The sequence below is a fragment of the Eptatretus burgeri genome, chromosome 1, assembly GCF_056783735.1.
Source record: "Eptatretus burgeri isolate ZD-2024b chromosome 1, Ebu_testis_v1, whole genome shotgun sequence".
Taxonomy (NCBI): Eukaryota; Metazoa; Chordata; class Myxini; order Myxiniformes; family Myxinidae; genus Eptatretus; species Eptatretus burgeri.
This window is the reverse complement of record NC_140961.1, coordinates 39,593,421-39,612,956: the sequence shown is the minus strand read 5'-3', so window position 1 is coordinate 39,612,956 and position 19,536 is coordinate 39,593,421. Positions and strand designations below refer to the sequence as shown.

General features: G+C 47.9%; 1 long non-coding RNA gene across 1 annotated transcript in view; it reads left to right on the top strand.

The window, feature by feature from the left end:
- Positions 1-18,666, top strand: part of LOC147034302 (uncharacterized) — a 47,873-nt gene extending 29,207 nt beyond the window's left edge. The window contains exon 3 of the long non-coding RNA XR_015057971.1: positions 17,981-18,666. This is a non-coding gene — a long non-coding RNA (uncharacterized LOC147034302). The remainder of the gene's footprint in view (positions 1-17,980) is intronic.
- Positions 18,667-19,536: the final 870 nt, after the last annotated feature.

The following is a 19,536-nucleotide window of genomic DNA, read 5'->3' as shown; positions in this document are numbered from 1 at the left end:
CATCACGGGCAGGTACAAAGTGCGCGAGCTGTGAGTTGCCGCGCTGGTGCTGCGCATGTAAAAAAAAAAAACAAAAAACAAACAAGCCTCACTTTCGGGTGCACAGGATTCCTGGGTAAGGGGTGGAAGACCCCCTTGACCAGGGCACAGGATGGAAACTAGTTAGGGGGAAGGGTTAGCTTAGTTAGACCGACTTCATGGGGCAGGGGTAAGTCCTCATGGAGTCCGTGGAATGGATTAGTTAGAGGGATTGCAGCGAGATTTAGGTTGGGAAAGTTATTTTAGAGATTTGGAGACAGTGACAGACTTGTGGATGTGTAGCGGGGACGTAGCTTAGCTACGTAGTGTTAAAAGGAACGTGCTGTAGTTTAAGGGATGACGTGGGAGCACGAGTTAGGGGATGTAGTTAGGAGGATGGCAGAGTTCAGCGGTGTGTGTGTTGGTGAGTTGTGAGGTGAGCACTTGTTGAGTGAGTGAGGCCAGCGGGTCTGTGTGAGTGGAGCGAATGGGGAATGCATGGTGTGATGAGTGATTGGGGGGGAGGAGTGACTCCCGCCCAAGGGACCCCGGGGTCAGTGTAGAGTGAGTTAGCTGGGTTAGTCAAATTAACAAAAATGGAGGTTGTTTTGTTGTTGGTGGGTGTGTAGGCTCGAAACCCGTTTGGAGGGGTGCAGGAGCCCTGTTGACGGGCTGGGAGCGTGGCTGCGAAAGGTGAGTATCGCTGAGTGGGTACCCCGGGCACCAGGCTAGTCGGCCGTGGTAGGCCAAGGGCCCATGGGGGGCCGGGATAGCGTAGTGGGCACGGGTGCGCCTGCTTGGTGCGGGGGCCCGGGGCGCCATTAGCCGCGTGGGCAGTGTTGTGGGCACAGGTGACCCTCGGAAAGGGGCCTGGGAAGCCAGCCTGCCACTTGTGCGTTTCAGGGGAGGTGCCATGGGGGGCACTCCCCGGTGTTAGGGAGCTGGTAGGCTCGGAGGCAGTGTAGTGCCCGGGGGTGCCATAGCGGGAGATTCGGCAGAGGGTCGTGCCTGCCAAAGGGAGCCACGTGTCCCAGCCATGAGACCGTGTGAGGGCACGGAGAGAAAATTGGGGGGCAAGGCCCGAAATTGTGAGGACACCAACACAGGCGACGGGAATCTGGGTTGTGAGAACCAATAGTTTAAACGAGAGGCGCTTGTTGAAAGCCCCGGGGTAGTTTAACAGTTAAATGGTTCGGGTAGATTAGGAGATGTACCCCTCCGCACCATCCATCCGCTCGCTCTCATTGTGGGCCGCTGGACCCACTTTGGTTATAGATCGCTGAAGTCTGGGGAGGCCATTCTGAGGCTTCGTTGGGCCTCGACACAGGACGCTAGCTCTCCCTTATTCCCCTCCGGGAAGGGAACGTAGGGGTTGGGAGTAGGCTAGGTGACAGGATAGGTTAGCCGAACAAGGACAGTACAGGGGGTTAGGGGACGATTTATAGTGGGGAAGTAAAAAAAAATAAGTTGGGGCTAAATTGGGGTTTGACAAATTAAGGGAGTGGGTATAGACAATGACAGGCAAAGGCGATAGGTTGGTAGGGAGACCGTAGGGTAGGTCCGAGCCCGCCTTCCGAGTGGCCAGCACCACCGCACTCCCTCCACCAACCTCCACTGAACGGCAAAGGCTGGCCAGCTTCATCTGCTGGCTGCGTTGCTGCAAGGCAGAGGCCGGCCAACTTCATCGGCAGCTGTTGTTTTGCTGCAAGGCCTGTGCCGGCTGGATCGGCTGCAGCTGCTGTGCTGCAAGGCCTGTACCGGCCGGATCGTCTGCAGCTGTTTTCTGCAAGGCCTGTGCCGGCCAGTTCATCTGCCGGCTGTGTTTACCTGCAGCGGCCTTGTTCTGCAGGCTGTGGTTGCCTGCTCACCTTTGCCATGCCATGCCCACTGCCCCTGTTCACCAGCCCCTGTTCAATTTTGCGTTGCCCCCCCCTGTTCATTGCCATGTGCGCCAGGATCAAGGCAACAGTTTGCAAGCTGCGAGAACTGCCCTGTTGGCAGCTACAACACGGGCCTGCAGTGGCGGCCCGTGCACCATGTTTGTATTCATCCATCCATTCGTTGTGTTCATTGCGTGTGCCACTTGAGCTGGCACGGAGACTGCGTTTGTGCAGCCCATGCACCGTTGTGGTTCACTGCGTTCAGTTCAAAAGGGAAGGCCTTGGACTGCGTGTAAGCAGCCGGCCACGTTCCCTGTCACCTGCATTGTTTGAGCCAGAGACTGCATGCGAGCAGCCTGGCTCCCTGCTAACTGCTTTCTTTTTGCAGAGTTCATTGATCCTGGGCCATGGTTTAGTGTAAAATTTGTAAGTTAAGGTAAGATGTACTGTAAATATGAGTGCACCCCCGGCATGTCTGTCTTAGCGCCGGCAATTTTATTTAAGTCGTCCGTGTGAGTGAGTTTGTTTAGGTAGTTACTCAGCCCTCAGGTTATTTATTTTGGGGACACGAATACCATGAATGTCGCACTCAGGGATCCGTAGGTAAAATGTACTAGGGGAAAACTACACATGATGGCACACGAAAATTTGACGACTCGGGACGAGTCTGTAAAAAGGGGAGGGGGTAGTGTTGTGGTTGACAAAATTCGCAAACCACCATTCAGGTCCCTTAGGTGAGATATCTCTGTAAGTATATGTGTAGTTAGGCCCAAACCCGTTGTTTTGAGGGAATAAATGTCATTCATTCGGGCTGCGACCCTTCTAGATAGCTGTTTTTCTTTTACTATCTTTATTTTGGACCAGCCGCCATTACTACCACCACCAACCACGTCTCAACAGCCATCACACAACAACCACCAACCGCAACGCCGCTTCACAACAACAACAACGCCAACAGCCACGACCTTTACCGTCACATCTCGCTCTCGCAACCATCGCATCACCGCCATTTCCGTGCCGCTTGTGGGCACCGATACTGGACTCGTGCAGGGCGCGCACCGAGCAGCGTGTGCAGAAACATCACAGCCTTTCCGAAGAAAACGGATCAAAAACGACTCACGCCCACTTCTGTTCCGTCCTATCGGCGAGCGTGGGGCGATTTGGCCCCGCCCCCAGGTGCGTTGGAGTAATATCGCTATATGCAAATTCATGGATCAAAAAGCATTCACGCCCACTTTTCCTCGGTCCAATGGGGAGCCAGCCAGAGGTGAAGGGTCGAAGGTAAAGGGTCGAAGGCGAAGGAGCGAGGCCCCGGGGGCTATAAAGGGCTGCGTTTGCTCGCCAAACAGAGCAGTTCGAAGTCGGTGGAGTTGGGAAAAGAAGTAGTAGTAGTCAGTCATGTGGAGTTCGGAGTTGAGTTGGGAAGAGCCAGTCAAGAGAGGAGTCGGAGAAGGCAGTTGGACGGAGCTGTGGAGAGTTGGAGAGGTGGCGGCGGCGAAGGCAGTCGAGGGGGTGCTCATGTCAGAGTCGGGGAGCTGCGGAGAGGAGAGGCCGACAACGCGACCGAGGTCGTGGTGGAGACGCTCGTCGTGGGACCCGAGCCAGGGAGATATCCTCCTTCCCCCGAGGATCAACAACCCCCTCCTGTTTCCCCCCGCGCTGAGATAGTGCGAGAAGGGGGCCCCGTTCCCACCCCCTACCAGACACTGTCCGCGAGGCTCGCGGAGTCGGGGCGCCACCGCCATTTTGCAGCTCATCATCAGACGGGTAGGCCCGACGCGGTCTCGGCCCCAGGCCCGTCTGCCCCCATCATCCTTGAGGGTGGTCCTTTTCTTTTGCTTTGAGTATATGTGTTGTCGGCGCCGTCTGTGAAGTAAAACTGTATAAGTGTTGCCGTGTGCTCGGTAGTCGGTTAGCTCTGCATTGTGTTTTGCTTTTACATTTGCTTTTTGTGTATTATTGTGTGTTTCTTCTTCTTTTACATTTGCTTTTGGTGTAATTGTATATGTGTGCTTTCCGTTCATCGCGAAATAAATGTGCTTTATGTTGAACTGTTTTCCCGTTTCGCTTCGTCTTTTCCTTTATTGAATCTCCATCTTACTTCACGTAAAGGGTTGGTCGTGGGCTAAAACGCCTGATAATTAATCGAACCGTCCAGGTTGACGATAACACCGCTCGGTTATCCCGATAGTACGGAACGGGTCGCTTAAAGTGGCCCGTGTCCGAAGTCGACCTGCGGCGAGTTGCGATCGCCCGGTCTACCCTCCGTGTGGGTACTTAGGTAGGTCGAATTTGGCGAGCAACCCTATCCCACGCGGGGGGCCGATTGGCACGATCGTGGTGAGGCCGAAAGGCCCACCCGTGACTAGTTCCTGGCGTTAGTCCGAGAGGGTCACGACGGGATTGTCCGTCCGGTGGGTGACGTGCCGCGATTCGAGTTACGTGGCCGCTCGCACGCCGGCGGGCGCGAATCCGCAACAATATATATATATATATATATATATATATATATATATATATATATATATATATATATATATATATATATATATATATATATATATATATTGTTTCGGATCTGGAAACCATTTGCATTCAACATACAGATGTCCCAAAAGTCAGTTATGTCGTTGAGTATGTGTGCAGTCAGATCCCCTTCCTTTTGTCTAGTAGGAGAATCAAAGGTGTGTGTTGCGATTTCTTTTCGTTAGGTTATTACATCTAATAAACCATCCCATCTGCATGACCCCTTCAGCCCATCATGCTCCATCACCACCCACTGGCTGCTCATACCTTGACTTGCCGAGAGGGGGTCTCGCGGTTCCAGTTCTCAGCTCCCACGAACGTTGTAACTCTTGCACGATGACCTTCGCGGCGCTGACACTGTTACTCGTCGAGAGCGAGGCCACGTGGAGGAGTAACTGGGGTCTCCTGGCAGGGGCCGAGGCCCCGCCCCGGAAAGGTGGGCCTGAGGACCCTGTCCAATCAGAGGCGGACAGCGAGGTGCATTTTCACCAAGGGCCCTCCCCGTGGAGAGAGGCCAATAAAATCTCCGAGACTCTCTGTAAAAAAGGGTCCGGTTGAGTTTGCTTTCATGGTGGCTGTAAGCAGTCAGTTTTGTTTCACGGTGGCTGTACGGGGTTCTGGAGTTTCACGGTAGCTGCTACGAGGAGTTTTAAGGAAGGACAGAGCGACCCTGACCTCCCTCCGCGGAGCCCGATTGTTCACCACCCGAGCTCCGCCACGAACCACAAGTCCCTACGTGCGACTGGGTACCGGACGAATGACCTTTGTCAGGTGCCGCATCGTGGAACATGCCCTTCCTCAGACAGTCAGGTACACCACCGAACTCTGACGCCCAGCTTGTCTCTCTCCACGGCTGTGAGGGTCCAATAAAGACTCTGGGTTTCTTTTAATTTTGTTTGTGTGTCTGCGTGTGGGCCCGTCTTGTAAGTAGATCTGAATCAGTAGTTTTGCTCATTGTAAATACTAGTGCGTGCCCGTACGTGCAAAAAACAAAACAAAAAACTTTCAAACCACGTGCCAGAAACAACAATCACACAGACCGTTCCTTCGCTCTTACGTGCCCGTACGTGCGTGCCCATAGGTGCGTGCCCGTATGTGCGTGCCCATACGTGTGTGACCCATCAGTGCAAAAAAAAAAAACTTTCAAACTGTGCCAGAAACAACCACACAGGTCGTTCCTTCACTCTCGCGTGCCTGTACGTGCGTGTCCGTAGGTGTCTGTAGGTGCATGGCCGTATGTGCGTGTCTGTACGTGTAAAAAAAAAACTTTCAAACTGCGTGCCAGAAACAACAACCACACAGGCCGTTCCTTCGCTCTCGCGTGCCCGTACGTGTGTGGCCGTACGTGCGTGCCCGTACATGCGTGGCCGTACGTGCAAAAAAAAAACAACTTTCAAACCGGGTACCAGAAACAACAACCACACAGGCTGTTCCTTCGCTCTCGCGTGCCTGTACGTGCGTGCTCGTACATGCGTGGCCGTACGTCCAAAAAAAAAACAACTTTCAAACCGGGTACCAGAAACAACAACCACACAGGCTGTTCCTTCGCTCTCGCATGGCCGTACGTGCAAAAAATAAGGTAATAAAAAGGAAGAATTGTGACGTCAGTCATGATGTCATAGCACAGTGTCCTGTCATTGGTTTGGTAAATAAATGGCCATAACTTGGGAACCACCTGGGAAACAGCTGAAACGGATGAAGGAGAACGATATCAAACCTTGAAAAGGCACATACTCAGGTCCCCAGTGTCAATTGTGACGTCATATCAAATGAAGAAGAAGAATTGTGACGTCAATCATGCAAAAAAAAGAAAAAAAAAGAGGATTTGTGACGTCATTCTTGATGTCATAGCACCGTGTCCTGTCATTGGTTGATTAACAAATGGCCATAACTTGGGAACCGCTTGTCGGATTAATATCAAACCTAGAACAGGCACATCCTCAGGTCCCCAGCAATATACCTGGCAAGTTTTAATTAGATCGGACCAGTGGTTGTCGAGAAACGGCGGTCGCAGAGACACCCACATAGAGACAGACAGACACACACAGAGATTGCTGGAATTATAGATTTTAAGACACTAGTGCGGGCCCGTACATGCAAAAATAAAAAATAAAAAAACTTCAAAACTGCGTGCCAGAAACAACAACCACACAGGCCGTTCCTTCGCTCTCGCATGGCCGTACGTGCATGGCCGTACATGCAAAAAATAAGGTAATAAAAAGAAGAATTGTGACGTCAGTCATGATGCCATAGCACAGTGTCCTGTCATTGGTTTGGTAAATAAATGGCCATAACTTGGGAACCACCTGGGAAACAGCTGAAACGGATGAAGGAGAACGATATCAAACCTTGAAAAGGCACATACTCAGGTCCCCAGTGTCAATTGTGACGTCATATCAAATGAAGAAGAAGAATTGTGACGTCAATCATGCAAAAAAAAAAAGAAAAAAAAGAGGATTTGTGACGTCATTCGTGATGTCATAGCACCGTGTCCTGTCATTGGTTGGCAAATAAATGGCCATAACTTGGGAACAGCTTGTCCGATTAATATCAAACCTTGAAAAGGCACATCCTCAGGTCCCCAGCAATATAGCTGGCAAGTTTCAATTACATCAGACCAGTGGTTGTCGAGAAACAGCGGTCGCAGACAGACACACAGAGACACAGACCTGTACGTGCGTGCCCGTTCGTGTGTGGCCGTACATGCAAAAAAATATATATATATTCAAACAGCTTGGGAAAATTCAAACCTTGGGATTAATTAATAATTTGAACAATTAATTCAAACCTTGGGAAAAAAACACCATTCAAACCTTGGGAAAAAAAACACCATTCAAACCTTGGGAAACACTTGGGAAACAACTGAAACAGATGAAGAACGATATCAAACCTTGAAAAGTCACATACTCAGGTCCCCAGCGTCAATTGCGATGTCATATAAAACGAAGAAGAAGAATTGTGACATCAATCGTGAAAAAAAAGAATTGTGACATCAATAGTGAGGTCATAGCACCGTCATTGGTTGGCAAATAAATGGCTGTAACTTGGGAACCGCTTGTCCGATTAATATCAAACCTTGAAAAGGCACATCCACAGGGGCCCAGCAATATACCTGGCAAGTTTCAATGAGATCGGACCAGGGGTTGTCGAGAAACGGCGGTCGCAGACACACACACACACACACACACACACACACACACACACACACACACACACACACATTGCTGGAATTATAGATAGATTCCTGCTTGCATATTCACGTTATGTCTTGCCTTTGTCTTTTTTATTGTAAATTTGTTCCCAGTTCATTTCTGTCCCTTCTTGAATTGGTCCAGCATGGTTCGGTTCAGATCTGAGTTTAGGCGGGGTTTTATCCCTGATAATCCGTTCATTCCAGCCGGCACAGCTTTGGCAGTTTCCGCTCGGCTGCACTCGAACCGGAGTTGGTAGTCGGTAGTTGGAACTCTCCCACAGTCGGTAGAGTGACCCGGTTCAAGCAAGACGTTCCGAGGGCGTGGTTTCCCCGGTAGTCTAAATAACGTAGTTGATTATGTAAATTGGTTATAGACAAATAGACCCTACGCTACGCGGTTGAAATATTGGTGACCACGGTCGGTTAAACGACCCGCCGGCTCGCGGAGTTATCCGAGTGACGGTCTACAATTCCAGGGAGATTGGTGGGAGACGACGCAAGCTTTCCCCACCTAGTGGTCGTTATCGCCACCGACCCCTGGCCCGCGACAATATATAATACATATACTGTATATTATCTATATTTTATATATGTATAAAGTAGTAGTGTATGTTTGTTTGTCCTCTTATAACTCGAGATATACGCACCCCAGAGCAAAACTGAAGGCATATTCAGAATCAGCACGTCTCAGAGGTTCTACAGCACACCTTAAATGTTTAAACAACCGAAAAAATAAAAACAATGTCACCCACAGGGTGACCCGTATCTTGCCAAAAGGTGACCACGTGTGACTTATTTAAGGTCACACTGAGGTGAACAGAGCTGCTATCCACCAGGAGCGACTCCTTGAGGAATATCTGCCTACGAGAGATTCCGATGAGAATCGTTCTACAGAGTAACCATGAGAAATATGTGTTTGCCTCATCACGTCACCAAATGACGTCATAATGTCTCAAGCTTGACATATCTAGAAAGCACTCATCGAGGTGTTCAATTTGAGGTACTACACGATATGGTTCCTAAAACTTGAAAATTTGACCTTGGGGTCAAATATGTTTGACCTCAGGCGCTAACCATGAAGGTCAAGGCCAATCGCCACCAAAAACTAATCAGCTGAGCGCCAGACCATGAACTATATTCCCATAAGTTTGAAGACGATCCGATCAAAATTACTCAAAAAATAAGGGTTTCGTCGACTCCTCTGATTTGCGACAAAGTGACCTTAACCTTTGACCTTGACCTTCAAAATTTTGTGCACTGAAAGGGACCTCTATAGGCCTCTAATATGCGAAGTTACAAAAATTTCCAATGATAACTGTGCTCTGCAGAATTTTTTATACGTGATTACAGACAAACAAACAAACAAACAAACAAACAAGAAAAACCATACAAGCTGACTAACATATTAGTCCGGGAGCCAACCGATCAAAATTAAAAAAAAATTGCCCGGTCTGCTATAAAATTTTTGTGTTGATTTTCATAAAGAGACACCCTTTGAGTATATGAAAACCAATGTTGGCAATGGTGAAACTCTTGCGCAACAACACAGTCAACACTTTTGCGAGCCCCCTCTGATAACAAAATGTTGGCAAAAGCGAAGATGTAGGATGGGGGTAGGGGTAATTCATATTGTCCTAAAATCATAACCACTAAACCTATATACACAAATGACCCCTCATATTAAAGAGGAGTTCATTTCCTATATCACAATTGGTGTAGATTTAACCTACCTTCAATTGACAAGGTTATATGTCAAACAACAAAAGATTTATGTAACTCAGAAATGCTTGACTATCAATGGGGTCAGGAACAAGAACATACTTTTACATGCCATGGTTTTAAGGAAGATAAAATTAGAAATGGATTAACACAATATTGTGACATGAAACATCCTCTTCAGAGGAAGAGTCACTCTCTGAAACAACTCCACCACATGAACCTCTCTGACCAAGGCATATGCATGTCACTCAGCAAGGCACAGCAGCCTTTTTGCATGAACATCGTTTCAGACATTTGGATAATTTGCACATGCAAGACACCGTTTTGTCTATGTTTGGCTTGGCTGGCTTAGACATGAGAATTGGGACCAGTTTTCCATTGATAAGGGTTCTGCCAAATGTTGTGGCTGGGGGAAGTGCTCGGTCACTGAGATGTGCACGTCTATACAGAAGCAATTGATACAATGCTCTTAAAACAAGGAAGTAAAACGCATCTTCTGTTGCTGGCAGTGACCTAAGGTCTAATTTTGAAGAGACAAACATATGCTGCCTGAGGGTATCCAAACAGCTGAAACCTTTTTGGCCATGCAGAGCAGTCCAGTATACTCTGGCCTCATCAATGACACATTCTGTTGCTGCCATTTCACTATCTCTTCCAAAATCAACAAGGTGGGGAAGGTTTCCTATCAGTCCCAGAGAAACCTGTGCCGCTCTTCTTTTCACAGGAACACAGGCATCATCCCAACTGACTGGAAGAGGGGCCTTGTTGTCCCTCTCTGGAAAGGGAAGGGTGATCGCCAAGACTGCAAAAACTACCGAGGGGTGACGCTGCTCTCAGTGCCGGGCAAGGTCTTTGCTCGGATAATTCTTGATAGGGTTTGCCACCATCTGCTTGAGCACCAGCGTCCAGAGCAGTCAGGCTTTACACCAAAGAGGTCAACGATTGACCGTATCCTTGCACTTCGTGTCCTCACCGAACACAGACGAGAGTTTCGGCAGGGGCTGCTTGCAGCCTATGTTGATCTCTGTAAAGCGTTCGATTCAGTGAATCGGGATGTCCTCTGGAGGATTCTTGGTCTTCGTGGGGTGCCACCGAAACTGATCGATCTGATGTCTGAACTCTACTCTGGTACTGAGAGTGCTGTGAAGTGTGGTGGTACCATCTCTGACTTATTTCCAGTTGTTACTGGAGTTCGTCAGGGATGTGTACTTGCCCCCACACTTTTCAGCACTTGTATGGACTGGATTTTAGGGAGGATGTCGGAGAGATCAAGTTGCGGTGCATCGTTTGGCAATGTCAAGATCTCAGACCTTGATTTTGCAGATGATGCAGTCATCTTTGCGGAGACTTTAGACATCCTCTTGGGGGCCCTCGAGGTGCTGAATGAGGAGTCGGAGCCGTTGGGATTACGGATTTCTTGGGTCAAAACTAAGATCCAGGCTTTCGGTGACATCTTGGATGCTGCTGTCCTGTCTGTGTCTGTTTGTGGTGAGGATGTTGAGGTCGTGGATAGATTCACTTACCTTGGCAGTGATATTCATGTCTCCGCAGGTTGTGAGCCGGAGGTCAATAGACGTCTGGGTCGGGCCTGGGGAGTCATGGATTCACTGGATCATGGGGTGTGGCGCTGCCGGTACCTGTGCGGGAGGACGAAAGTCCGAGTCTTCAGGTCCTTGGTACTTCCAGTCTTGCTCTATGGGTGCGAGACTTGGACTTTGACCAAGGATCTGAGACGGAGACTTAATTCCTTTGGTACCAGGTCTCTTCGGAGAATCCTTGGCTATCGCTGGTCGGATTTTGTGTCCAACGAGCGGTTGCTGAGAGAGACTCGGATGAGATTTGTTACCTGCATAGTCCGTGAGCGTCAGCTGCGGCTGTATGGACATGTGGCTCGTTTTCCTGACGCTGATCCTGCTCACCAGATTCTCTCAGCGAGGGAGTCTCATGAGTGGAGGAGGCCAGTGGGCCGACCACGTGCCTCATGGTTGCAGCAGGTTGACCATCATCTCAAGGAGATGGGGATGGGCCTGGCATCTGCCTGGGGGATGGCCAGACGGAGGCCCCTGGAGTACCGGCGGAAAGTGGACGCAGCGACGCGCTGTTCTGGCACATGCTCCCATACCTGACCTGACCTCTTCTTTTCCCCTTCTGAATGGGTAGCTCACTGTGTCACATCCACACAACACATATGTGCACAGAAGTGTAGCTGCGACATCAAGAGGATTTTCTGGTACTTCTTGCTCAACACTTCTACCAGCTCATGAATAGGTAGGTATTGATTCTGCCGTTGTATCCAGAGTTCTTGCAATGTGTTAAAGCAGCAGAAGTGATATATACACAGCATAATTATGTCTGTATCTGTTGCATGCACAACAGCTCGATGGTGATCAAGATATTCCACACAATACGCAAGATGAGCAATAATCCTTGTGTCTGCCTCTTCATGTTCTTCACAAGGTAAGTCCAGAACTGAACTTGATGCTGATGTGATGGAAAGAGTGTGACCTTTGTTTTCCATCATACCACCAAGAATGATGGTCACTCCATCCGGAATAGCTTCAGGACTCTCACAAAGGGAAGTGCCAATGAAGTTCTGAAGATTTCCTTTATTTCTTGGATTCTTCATGAGTAAATTCCAGTCCGGAATTTCTAGACTCTTGGATGGTGAGAATTGTCTTGCCTGGTCTGTCTGGTTTCTCCTCTGCTGCTCATCACCCTTCAAAGTATGGCTATCATCAAAATCATACTGATCACCAATGATGTTGACACAGTTGCACATTTCAGGTTTCAACTGCAGGATACACCTGCTTGTGAAGATACAGCTGGGGAAGTTCACCAAATGTTTTCGCACCCATTTTTTGGTATTTATTTACAAATGCCATTGTGTCTACCAGATAAACTGTGTATAGGTCACTCTGTGGTAATGATGGCAGCTGTAAAACAACATCCTGCTCAGCTTCAGCAATTAGCACTGCCACGAAATCAGACTCGTTGCCTTTGCGCATTACAAACCCCTGTGCAAAGCGTGGATCAACCTCAAACAGGGATGATGGATAGTCTGTCCACTCATGGGAAAATGCAATCTGTCTTGTGACTGGGTCGGCATCTCGATAGAAACACAGCACACGTGTAGCTGCAGTCTCATCTTGATAGATCCTGATTAAACTCTGTTTCCTTGATGGTTTTGATTTCTTCTGTGAGGAGAAAGTTACCAGCTTCAGTGGTTCAATCTTAATAGAGACCACCTCTTCTGCTTTCATAATGGCTTCCATGCCCTTAGCTTGAGCATGGACCAAGTCTTTTGAAGCATCCTTCTCACCAGTTGCTCTATTGAGCAGAACCACTTGGTTGTTACACTGGAATGGGTTTATCATCTGCTGGCATATCACTTTCTTGATCTCCTCAACATGCATATGTTCTTCTGTTGCCTGCTTATGTGTTTCTCCATGATGAGTAGATTCCTGTTGGCCTAGATTAGCCATAGACTTTATGTTCTCTGATACAGCTGTGAGAAATGGTGCTGTTTTCACATATTTATCTCGAGCAGCTGGTGCCTGAGATATGCGTTTGAACAGAGATGTCTTCCCTTCATTGTTGTATGTCTGCTCCAGGGCCATGTCACTCCAAACACCATTGAATTTTCCTTTGGAAGAGTGAACTGTGAAGTACCAAACCTGGATCCAGCAAACCTTAACCGAACTGTGTTCAATAGAGTAAGAGGATTTTGGGGGTAGGGGTAACTTTGGTTGACAAAAATGTTAATTTTCTCTTTAAAAATTGATAGAACTCACTCAAATTTGCTGTTTTAATTAGCCAAGGATACCATGTTCATCTCACATTAAGAGAAATTAGTATTCTAATGCAGCATCTGCCTATGATAAGAAAAGTTCTAAAGGCCATCTTCAAAAAACGTTATTTTTAAGGCATTTTTCACAAAATTATGTACTTTTACGAGGTTTACTTTCACAAAGGCAATTTTTTTTTGTCATTTTACAATGCACTGATTGAATTCTTACATTCAGTTCACATTTATTTTTCATGAATGTGATTTTTTAATTTTTTTAGAAATTTTATTGACAATTGCTGTTTTATCAAATTTTTCAAATCTTCCTCAAACAAAAACGGCCGCCAAAATTTTTCGCAAGAGCTTATGAATTGCCAACATTGGTTTTCATGAACTGCAAACATATATCTAAACATCCTGGGGGTGTAAAATTTTATAGCAGAGGCTGTAAGGTCCAACCCTAAAACAGCCTCGTACACAGGTTGGCTCCCGGACTATATCTTGCAAAAACTTCGTTTTGGCAAGATAAAAATCGTCGATTTTTTTTGGCCATTTAAATTTTTCTACCGCAATTGATTGATTTTCTGTATCACAACTTTTTTATTCACAACCTGATCAAAATAAGACAAAGGCAGACCAGTGGATGGACAGACCAGTGAATGGACAACCAGTGGATGGACAGACCAGTGGATGGACAGACCAGTGAATGGACAGACCAGTGAATGTTTACAAAGTTTCTGATCAAAATTTGACTTTCTGATTTTAGATGCCCTGAGAAAGGAAGAGCTCAATTGGTCCCAAGGCAGCTGCAGCTAAGCAAAAACACACGAAGAGACAACAGGAGACTGAAGAGGAGCAAGATGCCAGGCGAAATGAACAGGTTCATCGGCAACAACAGCGGCAAGCCAATGAGACTGAGAAAGAGTGTGATGCAAGACTTGAGGCGATGCGTCACCGCACTGCAGAAGCACGAGCACTAGCCCGGGCACAAGAGCACAACAATGCCAACAGGGTGGCATTCACGTATGACCTGGCTGACCCAGCAACTCATGCAGACATCGGCCGAATGGACCAAGTCTGCACCCACTGCTCTGCTTACAAGTTCAAGGGAGAGACCAAGGGTGTGTGCTGCAGTGATGGCAAGGTCGTCCTTGAGCCCTCTCCTGCCCTTCCTTCCTTGCTGAAGGAACTTCTCTCAGGTGAAGGTCCCCTCAGCAAGCACTTCCTTGACAACATTCGGACGTATAATGGCAGCTTTGCGATGACGAGCTTCGGGAACAAGGAAGCTGAAGTCCAGGGCTGGAACCCGAGCTTCCGGATCCAAGGTCAAGTGTTTCACCACATTGGCAGCTTGCTATCGCCTGTAGAGGGCCAGCCAAAGTTCCTACAGGTCTACTTCCTGGACTCATACGCCAACGAGCTGTCTGTCAGGAACCACAGCGGCATCAAACCACACATCCTTGAGATGCTCACAAAGTGGTTTCATGAGAATAACCATCTGCTCCGTGAGCTCAAGACTGTAAGAGATGTACTTGCAGAAGGAGGCAACTCTGAAGAGTGCCAGATCATCATCAGTGAGAACAAGCGACCGCAAGAAGAGCACACACGCCGCTACAATGGCCAGTCTGCACCAGAAGTTGCCATCCTTATGGACAATGAGTCAACAGAACCCAGAGACATTGTCCTCAGACTTTGCGATGGGGAACTTAAAAGGATCAGTGAGCTTCATGCATCTTATGATGCACTCCAGTATCACATAGTGTTCTCATATGGAACAGATGGCTACAGCATCCATCTGGTGGCCAGGACTGCTACTGGACAGGATGGATGAAAACTCACACAGCTGCAGTACTACAGCTACCACATCATGGTGAGAGAGGGCAACCACATAATGTTTTCAGCCGGGTATCGACAGCGAGCGCGACCGCTAGATGGAGCGGCAGAGTCGACTCCAGCGAACACCCGGAATTCAGATCGTTACCCTCGGATAACTCCGAAGGTATGGGTCCCTTACAGGACCGTGAATCGTCAATAATTCAACCACGTGGTACAGAGTTATTTGCCAAACTTCAAAATACCTAGAGACCCACGTGGTGAGCTACCGAGGAATTCACACCCTCGACGGAGCTCGGACGGGACGAGCCGTTTCCGTGCTCGACCCGTGCGTAACCCGAGCGGATGGTTACCGAGGTCCCGTCGGTCCAAATGCACAACTACAGCAGCAACGGCCTTTTTAATCAATCAACACGCACCGTTGCTAAACCAATGAAGGAAAGGATGAGGACGAGCTGAAACATTCAACAATAGGAGTATTTATTAACAACAGGGGGTGACGAGGGAAGCACGTAAGGGCAGAGTTAAATCGACTAAGCAATGCAATCATGTACAGCAAAAAGCACTTAACAATTCCTACTTAAAGACGGGCCCACAGACACACGCACGCACACACAACTTGGGCCTTGGGCCACACACAACGCACACACAACTTGGGCCACACACAAATACCCAAAAAGAGAGATGGACCTCGAGGTCTTTATTGAAGATTCCCAGCTCGAGGACAGATGAGCTGCGAACCAGAGCTTTCTCGGACCTTCCCGCCTCGTGCGGTCTTCGATGTCCTTGATCGGCGGGACTCGAACCCGCAAATCGATGCCGCTGCAGCACCGGGTACAGAGGACAGCATCGGGCTCCAGCACGCTCCTCCAGCATGCGACGAAACCAGAGCCAGCGACACAGCGAGACCAGAAGCAGTGACAGGACGAGACCAGAGGACCAGAAGCAGCGACACAAGACCAGCAGCTGCGGACACCGCGCCGTCCCGTCTATCTCTTGTCAGGAGGGAGGGGCCTCTTCTCTCTCGCCACTGGCCTCCTCATTGGTCGGACTCAACGCGTGATTCCCTGGCCGTCCTCCATTGGACAGGCCCACGGTAGGCGGGGCAACTCCCACTCTTCTGGGCGGAGTCCCGAGTGAAGGCGTTTGTGGCTCCGCCCACCTCCTCACCTCTGACCACGTGCGTAATGGCGTCGGGTTGAGGAAGCGAGGCGAAGGCGTGTTGTTGTTGTTATCGTTGATATAAAAATAAAAGAAAACCCTGACTAAAAAAGTAATTCGCAGCGCACACATGTAATTCCCATTAGACACAGGTAGGGGGCCCTAACTATAAACACACACTTATCGAAATAACTGAGCTACGGGGACGGCTGTCTGTCAGTGTGTACAAGGCTTCCAAATTCGTAACAATACTGCAGATGCGACGACTCTTTCAGCAGTTTCTGGTCGATGTCTACTTCAAGATCGAGACAGAGCGACTGGGCTTTATCCACCGGGAGCAAAATAACTTCCTTGCTGATAACTATGACAACCTCCGTGACAGCCTCATGAGCACTGATGACGAACGCTGACAATGAAAAAAAAACATTAAATATGTCCAAATTAAATGTGATTTTTATATTGAGAACCACATCTACCCCTTTCTTATTCCTATTTTTCCCCCGGACAATGCCGGGTACTCCAGCTAGTATATATATATATATTGTGAGAAAAACCATGTTCTCACCAAATGTAGTGTCCTGCCCACAATGTCGCGTGACCTTTTTCAGGCTCCCAGGGATTGGTGGGCTGGTCGGCACGTGGTGGGTGGACCGCGTCAGAGCAGGGGCGCCATTGTTGGCGACAGACGTGGCTCTAAGATCGCGAGTGGAAAAATATATCGAGCGCTCCAAATCGCATGTTTGAATGCGATTTTCAAGTGATTTTCAAGACTCTCGACAGCACCGTCGCGCTGATCGTTGATAGCTCCATCTAAAGGAATGAGTTAAATCCGGAAGAGTGTGATCGTTATTCCTGGATATCGTTGAGCGGAGGTGTGAGTTGTACGACCTGTTTTTTTGGAACTCTATTGTTGCCAAGAGTTCTGGCAGGGTTGTTGTGCTGTGTATTCAATTCTGTTACCAGCCATTTTTGAGATTGAGCCAAGAAAATATCGTGCCTACCCTGAGAGGCCGATTCGAAACACAGTGGTGTGTTTTGTTGTTCTCTTTGTCCACACATGGACTGTTTGAAGCTCGGACATTAATGTCAGTATTCCGTGCTGGAAGATATTAATCGGCGGGATCGCGACAATGTATATACATTATAGTTGGGTCATCTGGAGAACTTCCGTGACCGTGGAGAGCGAAGGTTGGTTTCTCAATGGATTTGTCTTCTATGAGGGTTAATTTGAAAAAATAGCGGGGGTGACCCTCGCGAAAGTGTGGGCTAACTCCGCAGGGGGCCAAAAACCAAAATGGCCACCACCCACCATCTTGATAATTGGTTTTTCAATGGTTTGGCCTAAAGTGCTGATCAGCATATCCTTTCTGGGTTTTTTTGGGTCGAGGAATTCATATTTAATATCAGTTATATGATCCGACCTCATTATGGCCTCCAAATCAAAGATGGCCTTCGCCCGCCATATTGTAAATTGGTTTTTCAATGGTTTGGCCTACAGTGTTGATCAGCATATGCTTTCTGGGGTTTTTGGGGTCGAGGAATTCATATTTAATATCAGTTTTATGATCCGGCCTCGTTATGGCCTTCAAATCAAAGATGGCCGCCGTCCGCCATATTGTAAATTGGTGTTTCAATGGTCAGGCCTACAGTACTTATCAGCATATTATATGCTTTCTGGGGTTGTTTGGATCAAAGATTTCATATTTAATATCAGTTATGTGTCTGATCTCGTTATGAGCAGCAATACCAAGATGGCCACCGTCGGCCATCTTGAAAAAAGTTTGTAAATGTCATTGCCAACAGCGCTGAGCTGCATATGCCTCATACTTTTATTAAATAACGTGCATGTACTTTTGTATTTTTCAGGTCTACCTGCATGTGTGCTGTTGGATACCACTGCATCTGAGGATAAAAACATAAAAGCATCTGAGGATACCACTGCATCTGAGGATAAAAGCCTGGCATGTCGTTTCAAATTAGACGTTGGTTTTATACTTTCAGGTCTGCATGCATCTTGCTCTGCATTTCTGAGGCATCAGTATAAAGGATAAACGCTACTTCAAAGCCGTTTCCTGTTTCCAGTCATGTCTTATGAATGCACGCTAAAATGTGGAAAGCCTTGCAATGCTGCTGATACTATTACGCAAGCTAAATCAAAAAACTGGATAGGACTGGACAAATTTGGTGATGTTCATAACAACACTGCATGGGATAAAGGGCCAACTGGTTACTATGTGCACGATTCACGTTATATCACACTATCATCATCGTCCAACCTCGGGAAAGCCATAAAACGCAAAGAGAAAGAAAGTGACATTGCCCAGAGTTTCAGTGAAACTCTTGCTTCAGAACGGTGTGATGATGATCCAGAGACCCATTTATCACCCAAGCGTCTGCGTTCCTCAAAGGGTGGACCTCTCCTGATAAAACGAAGTGTGTTTGGTGTATGAAAGGTGAGGACACCAAGCACCCAAACAGATCACGCAGCAAACTCTTTAGAATCAATACTAAATCAGCATGGCGAGACTTCAGACGCCATCCTATCCTGATCGAAGAAGATAGGCAGCTGAGAGATCGTTTGACTCGGCTCATTGAATCAACATCAGCACTGGCAGATCCTTTTGCAAATGATATCATGTACCACCATACCTGTTGGCAGAAGTACATCAGTCACAGACAGTTGAAGCCTGAAGATGTGATGCACCTGCAGAGTGTGTCTCTTCCAGAGGCCAGGAGTGTGTTTTTCAGACATGTGGACTTGGTCATCTTTTATGAGCATGAAATCCGTTCTTTGCAGTCTCTTCTAGAAGATTACAAACGTATTGTAAGTGACTACGGATATCCAGTAGGTGATGTAAAATCTTCCTATATCAAGGAATTGCTAATTAAGGAGTATCAACACAGTATTGGTTTCAAAGAGAGAAGTGAAAGGAACAAGAGTGAGTTGGTCTATGATGTTTGTGGTGGAGGTGACTACATTGAGGCAGTAATGTCATCCCTTGGCATCAGTGATGAGCAGCTCCTGCAGAACATGGCCCGAATAATTTCCAAGAAGGTAAAGAATACATCTTCTGTCCACTGGCCACCCCGAGTAGATAATCTAGAAGAAGCTGAAGAGGTATGCGAGTTGCTGGTACAGCTGTTGACCTGGCTGAAGCAACCCGACAGAAAAAACTCCAAACATCAGCCCCAGTACTCTCAGTCTCGCCTCTATGATCTCCTACTACATCACGGGACAGCTCACCACAGCAGTTATAAACATGGGGGTAACTGTACATGGTATGACCAGAAGTAAAGGGCTGGTAGATACTTTACACAAGAGTGGTGTTTTCATCAGCTATGCAGACACTCTGCTCCTCTGATCACTGGACTTTAATGGATGTTAACGCATCGGGAACCTGCCCACAGGAGATCGCAGATGG